General features: G+C 42.6%; 1 pseudogene; it reads right to left on the bottom strand.

Moving 5' to 3' along the window:
- Positions 1-1953: 1953 nt before the first annotated feature.
- LOC145413017 (5S ribosomal RNA) lies at positions 1954-2074 on the bottom strand (annotated as a pseudogene).
- Positions 2075-11530: the final 9456 nt, after the last annotated feature.

The following is an 11530-nucleotide window of genomic DNA, read 5'->3' as shown; positions in this document are numbered from 1 at the left end:
GGAAAAAGACCTGATTGGGATTATACGTTAGGAAATAAAACCCTACACACATCAGAAAGAGAGAAGTACCTAGGTGTGATTATCAATAACAGACTATCTCCGGCTTACCACATCAGTGAGAAGGTATGGAACATGTATACACTTCTTGCAAATATGAGAACAGCATTCACATACATAAATGAAGACATGCTAAGAAAGATAATAACATCATTCATAAGACCAACCCTGGAGTATGCATCAGTAGTCTGGAGTCCACATCTCAAAAAACAAATAGACAAGATTGAAAAAGTTCAAAGGGCCGCTACAAGATGGGTACCAAGCTTAAGGGATCTAAGCTACGAAGAAAGACTAAAAAAATTGAATCTACCAACACTACAGGAGAGAAGGAAAAGAGGTGACATGATTATGCTATATAAATGTATATCAGGGAAGGAGAAAATAGACATAAATGATTACTTAACCTATGGGGAAGCATCAGCAAGAGGACACTGCAAAAAACTGCATAAGAAAAGAGGTGATAAACACGTAAGGAAATTTAATTTCCCAAATAGAGCAATTGGTCAGTGGAATGCACTCCCGAATGAAATAGTGTGTGCCAAAACAATTCAAAATTTTAAGGATATGTACGATAAATATGGTTTAAGACATGGGACAGTACGAGCTTTACTCATTCCTTTAAAGATACAATTAGGTAAGAACAATTAGGTAAGAACACACACACACACACGCACAATTTTATGGAAACTGTACCATCAAGGAGAAATCCAAGGCAACCTGTACTGTTGGATGCAGGATTTTCTCAGAAAAAGGGAAATGAGAACAGTACCAAGAGGAAATTACTGATCATGGAGAGAAGGGACTAACTGAGTTTCACAGGGTTCAGTGCTGGCACCAATTATGTTTTTAGTATGCATAAATAACATAGGCTGTAACATTTGAAATGGAAGCTATTTAAATACGTTTGCTGATGATTCAAGAATACAAAGGAGAATTACTAACACAAATTCTTGCAGACAGCCATAAGAAGAATTAACCCGCCCCGTCCCGACCACTTTCTCACCACTGGTACCCCCCAATCCCGACCATTTTTGGACCCAAATTTTTTTTGCTAAAACTTTCGCTTTTGGTCAGAAACAATGGTCAGTCACGAAGAAATTGTTCCCCGGGGTCCATAAGTGCCCTAAACAGGTATGCCTTGGTCACACCTGGCACCGTGTTCTCTGTAGGTGGTCTGAGCCTCTAACGTTTTCTATGGTATTATAAGTCTGGGAAACCAATGAAAGTAAGTAGATATGTATTTATTACAAACATAAAAACATGTGATAAAAGAGTAAATTGGATTTTATACAAAAATAGAGCTGAAATAAGCATTGTACCATCGTGCGAAACGAGCAAAATCGGGCAGACTGGTCATGATGAATCGCTAACATTCCAGAATCATGATACATATAATTTTTTCTACTTACATAATACTTCTACAATAACATTATACCATTTTACATTTTATTGAACTGTTTTTACGTATTCACAGGCCTTTCGATAACATTTAGCGTAATGTTAGCGCTTATTTACGTAGTGAGTGAACTTGCTGTGACTGTTGTTTCAACTCGTATTGTGTTTTTTCTACTTACATAATACTTTCCTAATAACGTTATACACTCTTCAACTTTAGAGAACTGTTTTGAGATAGTTTCAGGCCTTACGTAAATATTTAGCGTAATAATAGCGCATAATAACACACACGGTGAAGTCGCTATGACTACTATTTCAACTTACAACCTATTTTTGTACTTATATAATAATTCTCCACTAACATTGCACATGTTTACACTTGATATAATTCATTCATTCATTGCCAGACGCCATGTATCCCAGACAGGGTGGCCAAGGGCTTAGAGTTAATTGTTTTACAGGGAGGGGCACTAATCCTCCACCAACCCCACTAGACGTAGGGATGCCAACAGCATCTGGTGTTCCCAGGCGGTCACCCATCCAAGTACTAACCAGACCCAACGTTGCTTAACTTCGCTGATCGAACGGGAAGCGGTGTACTCAACGTGGTATGTGATATCACATAATTTCAGACCTTACGATTCAACTGAGCGTCATATTATCGCGTACTTACACAGTGAGTGTTATCGCGATATCATTTGTTTCATCTTACACTAGTATTCAACTTATAAATTACCTTACTACTAACATTACAACCTTTTCCACTTTATATAATTCCTATCACATACTTACTGACCAGAATGTTCTACTGAGCGTAATATTTTCGCAGATTTACACAGTGGGTGTACTCGTGACATCAATTATTACAACTTACACTATTTTTCAACTTATACGTTTTATTCATGCTAACATTACACCCGTTTCCACTTTATATTCTTGCTATCACATATTTACTGACCAGAGTGTTATACTGAGCGTCATATTTTCGCAGATTTACACAGTGGGTGTAGTTTTGATATCACTTCTTTCAACCTACACTATTTCTCAACTTATACATTACTTTCCTGAAAACATTACACCCGTTTCAACTTTATATATGACTTAGCACCTACTGACTGGCCTTACCATTATAATGAGTGTCATATCGCAATCCCACACAGTTTCAGTAGTGTAGGAAATTATGGTACTCTTTGAAACAAGGCTAAAGGCACAACGCAACATTGCACTCGACACACTCGTACCTTGTGTCTTTTCTCTGAGTGGATGGTCTGACTGTCGAGTGCTTGCATACATGGCAGCGGCGCTGGGGTTTACGACGGTTTGGGTCGGAAGGGATTGTGCTAGGATAGTGGCGTCCTGCGAGGCGTAGGGGAGTCTGGGCAGCCATGGGGGTGCGGGTGCGGTGTGTGGGTCTGTCCTGGGCATGCTTGGCGATTATTTCACGTGCCAGCTCCCTCACAAACCCCTCAAAGGTCTCGGATACTCCGGTGGTCATGGCGTGCAGGTAGTGTGCGTTCAGGACCGTGATGTCGAGCAAGTGGAAAAAGAGTTTCTTGTACCACTTCATCGTGGTCCTGGCACAGTCAACACTGGAAATCATCGAGTCTGACTGATCCACTTGCCTCATGTTCAGATTATAGTCCAGTACAGACTCGGGTTTCCAGACGTTGCGCCTCCTCTTGCTACGGTGATCCACGGAGTCTGTGCGGTGCATCAGGGGTCTGTGAACAGTTGATAGGAGGCAAACTTCCCTGTTGTGGTTCCACAGGGTGGCAAGGATGTTATTAGCCTGGAAGAAAACCACCTCGTTCTTGTCAAGTGTCGTCCCTATCTTGACCATATGGCGACGGTTTCTCTTGACTGTACCACAGACTCCGGTGTCATGTTGGTGGAGGAACCTAGCAAGAAGAGGGCTAGTGTACCAGTTGTCAAGGTACAACACATGACCACGATGAAGGTACTCCTTTATCATTGTCTTCACCACCGCCCCAGAGAGTCCTATACTACGATATTCTGTTATATCTGTCTGTGCGCCCGTGTACAAGACTATGTCTTGCACATAACCAGTCTTACAGTCACACATAACAAAGATCTTGAATCCGAAACGGTGTCTCTTGCTGGATATGTACCGTCTAAAGGAAATATTGCCTCTCCACAACACAAGACTCTCGTCTATGACGAGGTCTCTGTAAGGATAAAATGAGGAGTGGAACATTTCCCGTAAATGATCAAATACCAGCCTAATTCTCCTCATTTTATCTGTGTTATTTGCATTGGCTGGATCTTCTGCATCAAAAAAGTGGAGGCGGCCGAGAATATACTGAAATCTGTTACGACTCATCACCTTTTCAAAGAAAGGTGTGAGGATCATTGGGTCAGTTGTCCAGTAGGCAGGAATTTGGTTTTTCCTTACCACACCCATCAAGAGAACTAGGGCAAAAAATAAGAACATCTCTGAAATTGTAACGGGATAGTCATATTGTTGGGAATGCCTGCTCGTGGTTCCCAAACGTTCACTTTCACGGCACTATGTTCGTGAAAATATATTGGTCTGTTCCACTATGCGCCCCACAAACGCCTCCCCAAAGAACAAGTGGAAAAAATCCACCCTAGACGAACCCGCATGCACACCTGGAGCCGTGCAACCAGACCGCCACTCCTCAGTGAAAGGGTGAATGATGGGAGTAAAATTACTCCCATCTTCCCAGTTCCACGAGACACCACCGTCTCCAGACACGTCCCCATCGTCCCCTTCGTCAGGGTGGGGAGGTGAGGGTGGTGGGGGAGGTTGGGGAGGTGGAGAGCGGTGCCTCTCATGACTCGCACTTCTCTTCCCTTTCCCTTTTCCTTTACCCTTTCCCTTCCCTTTCCTTCCTTTCCCCACATCCTGGGGCTGTGGGGAGGAAGTTTGGGAATATTGTGGGGCGAAAGACGTGCTGGGGAGTGGCTCCACCTCCTCTCCCCTAGGCATACGTGCACCACATGCTCGTGCTGCCTCCCTCACACCACTTTCCCCTTCACCCCGCACTCCCGCCACACCACTTTCCCTTTCACCCCGCACTGCCGCCACACCACTTTCCCTTTCACCCAGCACTCCCACCACACCACTTTCTACTTCCCCAGACAAAAGACTTGCACCATACCTAATATGTCTTCTCGCCCCACCTTCTGATCCTCGGGGTGATATTTTTTCTTTTCCCAACCACGAGGCGATATCATGTCTAAGCCGCCGTCATCCTCATCGTCCTCAACCTCGTCCTCATCAGATTCGGGATGGAGAGATAGCCGTGCACGTGGTTGGGGAGCAGGCTGGCCTTCCATTGCCTTACGGTATGTCACATACCGCTTTTTCCGGGGCGAAGGGACCTCTTCATTACTGCTTGTTATTTCTTCCTCTGGCTGGACGTAATCGTGATCCACCACATCATCGTCAAGTGCAGAATCACTATCTCCAGTGAAGGCTTCCAGGGCAGATGCAATTTCGTCGTCTGAGAGACCTTTCCGCGCCATGTCTGACCTGGGTCACTGCTAACAGGTGAGTGACCGAGACAAGGGAGAGCGCGGGTCACGCAGGGTCTGGGACGCTGCCAGCCTGGCGGCAGGTAGGGGAGGCTTGGGTACGTGGGCGAATAGAAAATCTCGTGCGAATTTTGAAAATTGTGGAAATTATGAACCTAGCAATTGCAGGACGTTGAAGTACGTCAACGGGATTGGCAGTGACATAACGTGAGGACGTGGAAGTACGTCAACGGGACGCCGCGGGTTAAATAAACTTCATGAATGGAGCAATAAATGGCAAATGGAGTTCATTGTGGACAAGTGTCATATAATTAAGTTTGGTAAAAGTGAAAAAAGACCAAACTGGGATTATAAGTTAGGAAGTTCAACCCTACACATATCAGAAACGGAGAAGGGTCTAGGGTCAATAATCAATAATGGACTATCTCCGGCTGACCACATCAGTGAGAAGGTACAGAACATGTATGCACTGCTTGCTAATATGAGAGTAGCATTCACATACATGAATGAAGACCTACTGAGAAAGATAACATCATTCATCAGACCAACCCGGAAGTATGCATCAGTAGTCTGGAATCCTTATCTCAAAAAACAAGAGAGAGAGAGAGAGAGAAAACGGGCCACAACAAGATGGGTACCAAGCTTATGGGATCTATGCTACGAAGAAAGACCAGAAAAAATGAATCTATCAACACTACAGGAGAGAAGAAAAAGAGGAGACACGATTATGCTATAAAAGTTCATCTCAAGGGAAGAGAAAATAGACATAAATGGGTACATAACCTATGGGGACGTACCAACAATAGGACTCTGCAAAAAGCTACATAAAAAAAGAGGAGTTATAGACGTATGGAAAGTCAGTTTCTCAAATAGGGCAATTGACCAGTGGAATGCAATACCGAATGAAATAGTGTGTGCCTAAACAATTCATGAATCTAAGGATATGTATGATAAAAATGATTAAATACACAGGACAGTACGAGCTTGGCTCATTCCAGTTAAGATACGATTAGGTACGAACAAGACTTTCTCATAAAAAGAGAAATGAGGACAGTACTAAGAGGAAACTACTCATCATGGAAAGAAGTGACTAGTGGAGTACTACAGAGTTCGGTGCTGGCACCAATCTTGTTTTTAGTGTACATAAATGATATAAACAGTAACACTGGAAATGAGAGCTATCTGAATATGTTTGCAGATGATGCAAAAATACAAAGGAGAATTACTAGCACAGACTCTTGTAAAGAGCTACAAGAAGAATTAAATAAACTTCATGAATGGAGTAGTACATGGCAAATGGAATTCAATGTGGACAAGTGTCATGTAATCAAGTTTGGTAAAATTGGAAAAAGACCTGATTGGGATTATAAGTTAGGAAATAAAACCCTACACACATCAGAAAGAGAGAAGTACCTAGGTGTGATTATCAATAACAGACTATCTCCGGCTGACCACATCAGCGAGAAGGTACGGAACATGTATACACTGCTTGCAAATATGAGAATAGCATTCACATACATAAATGAAGACATGCTAAGAAGGATAATAACATCATTCATTAGACCAGCCCTGGAATATGCATCAATAGTCTGGAGTCCTCATCTCAAAAAGCACATAGACAAGATTGAAAAAGTTCAAAGGGCCGCTACAAGATGGATACCAAGCTTAAGGGACCTAAGCTATGAAGAAAGACTAAATAAACTGAATCTACCAACACTACAGGAGAGAAGGAAAAGAGGTGACATGATAATGCTATATAAGTGCATATCAGGAAAGGAGAAAATAGACATAAATCATTACTTAACATATGGAGAAGCATCAGCAAGAGGACACTGCAAAAAACTGCATAAGAAGAGAGGTGGTAAAGACGTAAGGAAATTCAGTTTCCCAAACAGAGCAATTGATCAATGGAATGCACTACCGAATGAAATAGTGTGTGCCAAAACAATTCACAAATTTAGGGATATGTACGATAAATATGGTTTAAGACACGGGACAGTACGAGCTTGACTCATTCCTGTAAAGATACAATTAGTTAAGAACAATTAGGTAAGAACACACACACACACACACACACACACACACACACACACACACACACACACACACACCCAATAAATAAAGGTAAATAAAACGAAATAAATAAGTAAATTATATATATATATATATATATATATATATATATATATATATATATATATATATATATATATATATATATATATATATATCATTGGAGCTCAGTGTCCTCAATACTGGACGAAGCTGGGATTTTTCAAAAGTTAATAAAGTAATGAACCCCGGGTAGGAACCTATGAGCTTCGCGACTATGAGCCGGTAGGCGGAGGGCGGTACGCTCAGTACCCTCCTAGCACAATACCTCGCCCAGGAGCTCTGGGATCCAGTGGGTTATATATATATATATATATATATATATATATATATATATATATATATATATATACAGAGAGAGAGAGACAGAGACAGACAGAAAGAAGGAACCGAAGGACAAGTGCCCGCAAACTGTTCCTTCCAAGAAAAACACAAAAACAATACAAAAGAGAGCCAAATTCACGATTCGTTTTTTTCCAGATGCCTGGGCACACTGCGTTTGAAATACCGGAGATCATATGAAGCAGAAATACAGACAGAGGGAGACAGTTCCACAGTTTACCTGTTGCATAAATGAAGGACTGGGAGTAATGGTTAACTCTTGCATTAGAGAATTGGACAGAAAAGGGTTGAGAGTTTGTTGCTGGACAGGTGCTACGCATCTGTTGTAGAGTTGGAGGGATGCAAGCAGACAGTTCACCGGAGCAGTGACCATTGAAGTAGAGATAGAAGAGAGATAAGGATGCAACAGTGCAGCGAAGAGACAAAGGTTGAAAAGAGCCAGTAAGAGGAGGAGAGTTGATGAGACGAAAAGCCTTTGACTCCACCCTATTGAGAAGAGCTGTATGTGGGGAGCCTCCCCACACATGAGAGCTGTACTCTACACAGGGGCGAATAAAACCCGTTATAAAGTCAACAACTGTGCGGGGGTAAAGTAGGTACGGAGTCGGCTTAGCACACTTAATCCCTTGGAAGCTGATTTTACAAGAGATGTAATATGATCTTTCCAAAATAAGTCCCGAGTGAATGAAACCTCAGGCATGTTCAAGGATGATGCAAGATTGAGCTGGATATTATTAAACATTACTGGGTACTCTTGTGGAAGATTGTGTCAGGTTGATAGGTGTAAAAACTGAGTTTTTGATGCATTGAAAGAACAAGAATATTTTTACCCCAGTCAGAGATACAAGCCAAGTCAGACATTAGGTGTGCCATAGCCTCATCCCTTGTTTGTTGAAGTAAGTGCTGAGATGGATGTTGTGGGAACCGAATGGAAAGGTGAAGGGTGGAGTCATCAGCGTATAAGGGGATAGGGTTAAATGTTCAGCTTAGAAGGTCACTGATGAATAAAAGGAAGAGAGTTGGTGATAGGACAGAGCCCTGAGGAACACCATTGTTGATAGATCTAGAAGAACGATGGCCGTCTACAACAGCGGCTATAGAACGATCAGAAAGGAAGCTGTATATGAAGGCACAGATAGAAGGATAGAAACCGTAAGATTGCAGTTTGGAAATTAATGACTTATGCCAGACTCGGTCGAAAACCTTTGAGATGTCAAGTGCAATGGCAAAGCTTTCGCCAAAGTCCTGAAAGGAGGATGACCAAGAGTCCGGAAGGTAGGTGAGAAGGTCGCCAGTAGAGCGTCCCCAACGGAATCCATACTGACGATCAGAAAGAAGGTTGTGATAGGAAAGATGCTTTAAAATTTTTCTGTTAAGAGCTGATGCGAACAGAAGAGCAATTGGACGATAGTTTGAGGGTTGGGAATGGTCACCCTTCTTTGAGATTGGCTGAATGAAAGCAAACTTCCAGCAAGAAGGAAAGGTACAAGTTGACAGACAAAGGCTAAAGAGTTTACCTAGGCAAGGTGTAAGCACAGAAGCACAGTTCTTGAGGACAACAGGAGAGACTCGATCAGGCCCATATGCCTTGTTAGTATTAAGGTCAGTGATAGCAGAAAATACATCAGCTGAAGAAATTTTAATGTCAGCGACGACGAAGTCAGAGGGGGGAAATGATGGAGGAACAGCACCGGAATCGTCTAATGTGGAATTGGTGGAGAAAGTCTGAGCAAAGAGATCTGCATTATCAGTAGAAGAAATAGCTACAAAGCCATCACAATAGAAAAGAGGAGGGAAGATGATAAGGTAAAGATGTTAGGAAGGTTTTTGGCAAGCTACCAGAAGGAGTGGGAAGAATTCAAGTTGGAGAATTGAGAGCATTTAGTATGGATGGAATTATTTTTAGCAGAGCGAAGAACAGACTTAGCACAATTCCGGGCAGGAACATAAACAAGATGTGATTCAGGGGTGGGTTGGCTCCAGAACCTTTTATAAGCCCTGTCCTTTCTGCGGACAGCATTAGAACAAGCGTGATTAAACCAAGGCTTTCTTGCATTAGTCAAAGGATATGAGAAGGGAATGTATGCTTCCATGCTCATGAGAATTTTTTTTTTAATGCTAGGAAGAAGGAACCAAAGGCCATGAACCTGCAATAACTGTTCCTTCCAAGAGAAGAACAAAATACAAGAGAGAGCCAAATTCAAGATCCGGTCATTTCAAGATGCCTGGACACTGCGTTTGAAAGACTGGAGATCATAGCTAGTAGGAAATACAGACGGAGGGAGACAGTTCCAGAGTTGACCTGTCGCACAAATGAACGACTAGGAGCAACGGTCAAGTTTTGCACTAGACAGTTGGACAGAAAAGGGATGAGAGTCTGCTGTCAGACAGGCGCCACGTGCCTGTCGTAGAGGTGGAGGGATGCAAGCAGACAGGTCAGAGGAGCAGTGACCATTGAAGCAGCGATTGAAAAGAGATAAAGATGCAACAGTGTGGCGAAGAGACAGAGATTGAAGGGAGCCAGTAAGAGAAGGAGAGTTAATGAGACAAAAAGCCCCCGACTCCACCCTATTGAGAAGAGCTGCATGTGGGGAGCCCTCCCACACATGAGAGTTGCACTCTACACAGGGGCGGACAAAACCCGTGTATAGAGTCAACAATTGTGCAGGGGTAAGGAAGGAACAGAGTCGGCTTAGCGCATCTAATCTCTTGGAAGCAGATTTTACAAGAGATGTAATATGATCTTTCCGAGATAAGTCCCGAGTAAATGAAACCCCAGGCATGTTCAAGGATGATGCAGGATTAAGCTGAATATTATGAAACATTAGTGAATACACCTGTGGAAGATTTTGTCGGGTTGATAGGTGTAAGAACCGAGTCTGTGATATTAAAAACAAGATTATTTTTACCCCAGTCAGAGATATGAGCCAAGTCAGACATTAGGTGTGCCATAGCCTCATCCCTTGTTTGTTGAAGTAACTGCTGAGATGGACACTGCAGGAACTGAATGGAAAGGTGAAGGGTGGAGTCATCAGCATATGAGTGGATAGGGAGATGTACAGCTTAGAAGGTCAATGATGAATAAAAGGAAGAGAGTTGGTGATAGGACAGAGCCCTGAGGAATACGACTGTTGATAGATCTAGGAGAAGAACGATGGCCGTCTACAACAGCGGCAATAGAACAACCAGAAAGGAAGTTATAGATGAAGGCACAGATAGAAGGATAGAAACCATAGGATTGCAGTTTGGAAATTAATGATTTATGCCAGACTCCATCGAAAACCTTTGAGATGTCAAGTGCAATGGCAAAGCTTTCCCCAAAATCCCGAAAGGAGGATGACCAGGAGTCTGAAAGGTAGGTGAGTAGATTGCCAGTGGAGCGTCCATGACGGAACCCATACTGACGATCAGAAAGTAGGTTGTGATAAGAATGATGCATTCAAATTTTTCTATTAAGAATTGACTCAAAAACTTTTGAAATACAGGATGTTAAAGCAATTGGATGATAATTAGAGGGTTGGGAATGGTCACTTTTCTTTGGGACTGGCTGAATGAGAGCAAACTTTCAGCAAGAAGGAAAGGTACAGGTTGACAGACAAAGGCGAAAGAGTTTACCTAGGCAAGGTGTAAGCACAGAAGCACAGTTCTTGAGGACAACAGGAGGGACTCGATCAGGCCCATATGCCTTGTTAGTTTTGAGGCCTGTGATGGCAGAAAATACATTAGCTGAAGAAATTTTAATGTCAGCGATGAGGAAGTGAGAGGGGGTAAGTGATGGAAGAACAGCACTGGAATCGTCTAAGGTGGAACTGGAGGAGTAAGTCTGAGTGAAGAGATGTGCTTTATCAGTAAAAGAAAGAGCTACAGAACCATCACAGTAGAAAAGAGGATGGAAGGATGATGAGGTAAAGTTGTTAGAAAGGTTTTTAGCAAGGTGCCTGAAGGAGCGGGAAGAATTCGAGTCGGAGAGCTGAGAGCATTTAGTATGGATGAACTTATTTTTAGCAGAACAAAGAACAGACTTAGCACGATTCTGGGCAGAAACGTAAAAAATATGTGATTCAGGGGTGGGTTGGCTCCGGTACCTTTTATAGGCCCTCTCCTT

This window comes from Coenobita brevimanus, chromosome 94, assembly GCF_032717465.1.
Source record: "Coenobita brevimanus isolate Jiangsu-jjx chromosome 94, ASM3271746v2, whole genome shotgun sequence".
NCBI classification, from domain to species: Eukaryota; Metazoa; Arthropoda; class Malacostraca; order Decapoda; family Coenobitidae; genus Coenobita; species Coenobita brevimanus.
Note: the sequence above shows the minus strand (reverse complement) of the source record. Positions and strands in the feature narration are given on the sequence as shown.